The 2,385-nt window shown below is 39.9% G+C and overlaps 1 long non-coding RNA gene across 1 annotated transcript in view; it reads right to left on the reverse strand.

Moving 5' to 3' along the window:
- Positions 1-2,183, reverse strand: part of LOC108447535 — a 6,610-nt gene extending 4,427 nt beyond the window's left edge. The window contains exon 1 of the long non-coding RNA XR_001863141.1: positions 1,677-2,183. This is a non-coding gene — a long non-coding RNA (uncharacterized LOC108447535). The remainder of the gene's footprint in view (positions 1-1,676) is intronic.
- Between the last annotated feature and the right edge of the window lie 202 nt (positions 2,184-2,385).

A 2,385-nucleotide genomic window follows, 5' to 3' on the forward strand; every position in this document is an offset into this window, starting at 1 on the left:
TCAACTGCCTATTGTGTCATAGCATTGGCAGGTCATAAGAAGAACTTCCTGTTGTGATGGTGCAGTGCCTGTTTGGCACAACCAGCTTGCTTGAAGTGGAGGGGTTGATCTGTCTCCTTGTTTACCATTGATAATCAAGTGCTTAAGATCTTCAGAAGGTAAAGAGCTAGAAAAGGCCAAAAAGGTGTCAAAGATTTGTCTCTTCCCCTCCAGTTTTCATCTGGCTGAAGAATTTCACTGTGGGCAGCAGCAGTGACCAGTCTGTCCGGGAAGAAGTGATTGCTGGGCTTGGTTCACGAGGTGGATCTGACAGCTGGGATTGCCGTTAGCTGAGCTCAGCTGTACCCCAAACTTCCTCTGTGACCCACAAGGCACTCATGTTGTTTCACAGTCTCTCTTCCCCCATAGCAGGAGAAAAAGCCACCACTGTCCTTGCAGGAGGGCTGGAAGGCTGCCCTCATTAGTGCTGGGAAAGACCCATAAACTACAAGTCAAAATACCGTTTGTTGTCTTGCACATTAGAATACCTCACAGCCAGAACTTCCTTCTAAAGATGACAACAATTTATTTAAAGATGCGGTTCATAGTGATGTTCTTAGCATGGTTTTAAAAGGACTTGCTTGCTCCTGTTGCAATATGTCTAAGAGTGATTTGGTGAACAAGAAAGGGGAAGTTCTGAAAGCGGCTGTCTAAAAATTGCCATTGAAGGCAATTTGAATTTGAAAAACAGGCTCTGCTACTCTTGGTTAGCGTCTTGTACTCCAATAAACCTAGTTGCTACAATTGTGGCAAGTATAACCATGATACTTGTGTGTCTCTAACACAGTACTTCTTTCCCAAATGGTGTCAGAGAGGAGCTGAAGCGTTTTATTTCACTGTACTATATGACTTAAATATCCTTTTTTAATAGCAAAGCTGGTAGCTTCCATTCATGTGTTTATTTGGGGACTGTTTATTTGGTTAGTTATATCAAATGATCTAGAAGTAAGAGCTCAACCCCCTGAAGATACAGCACAGTATTCAACACAAAAATACAGGAAGAAAATAAAGTTGCAGTATTTATCTCAGCATGGTTTTTTATACCAGATGAAATATTATTTCCATTTATAAGCACAAGAACTACTTTTAAAAAATATGCAACATTATCAGTCGACACCGAGGGGCCAAATACAAACATAAGTTTGGGGGAAAGAGAAGGGAAGGGGGATGTTGCAGTGAACTAGCATCCTTCCTCGTAACACCAGGAGTGCACATCAGCTCAAGTTATTGCCAAGGATTGGTGCTGCCTCTGTTTATTGGCTGCCATTTTACCTTAGTTTAATTCCTTCATGGAATAAAACATAAAGTTAAGTTAATCAAATCTTCAAAGATATAAAGTGGGACAGATTTTCTTCGAAGAGAAAAAGCAGATTTGGTGGCCCTATCACATTCCATATGAATGAGACATTAGTCAGATTTTTTGGTCTGAAAATCCAAAGTATAATTGCTTTTCTAGTCACATTGTTTTATTTTGATTAAAATTAAAAGTTTTAAACAATAATGGATTATTTTGTTGAGAATATTTTAAATTTTTTGTTTTGCTAGGAATTTAGATAATGATTGTTTTCACTGTGTAACAGAGCCAAATTCTCTTGGGGGTGGGAGAAAAGAAAAATATTGATCAATTTTTCACTTACCAAGGCCATCAAGTGCTATGGCAGTGATTATTCTTCTTATTATCTTGCTCAAACAGCAAAAGCTGATACAGGGACAAATTTTAGAGGATTCTGTGACAGGTGAAGTCTCCCAGTGTCTTTCAGCATCAGTAGGCAGAGCTGGATGTTTTAAGAACCATCCCTGGGTTTCTGAAGAGCCTTCACGTGACAGCATTAGGCAGAAACCATTTAAGAAAATCAAGATGCACCATGTCCCTGAGAGAAGTGTGTTAGCTGCATCACTTTGTTTTCAGCTCTTCACATTGTGTCAGCGGTTTCACTTCCTTTTGGTGAGCACTTTGCTCAGAAGCTGCTGTCTTTGTTATGCAAGTGAATCGATTACACCTAATTTTAAATGAGCATCCAAAATGACGTTTCATCTTCAAAGGTAGAGCTCTGGTGTTCCATCAGTGCTTTAACCACAGGTCTGAAGCTTTTGAGTAGCTCCTCCCCTTCCTGCAGAAATCAAAGGAATAGTTTCCTTTAGTAAAATGTCATATCAAAATGTTCCCAGTTATTACAGTCTTCTGTTGTTACCACTGTGTGTGCACTGATATGAGAGTTCATAAATAGCTTTTGTGGTATTGTATATCTTAGTGAAGCCAAACACGCTGCAGTGGAAACGCTGTAATAGCAGAGGGGAAGGATCTTATCTGATGTGCAACACGTGCAGGCAAGCCCTTAGCTGTTT

Source organism: Corvus brachyrhynchos, unplaced genomic scaffold (assembly GCF_000691975.1).
Source record: "Corvus brachyrhynchos isolate BGI_N302 unplaced genomic scaffold, ASM69197v1 scaffold56, whole genome shotgun sequence".
Lineage (NCBI taxonomy): Eukaryota > Metazoa > Chordata > Aves > Passeriformes > Corvidae > Corvus > Corvus brachyrhynchos.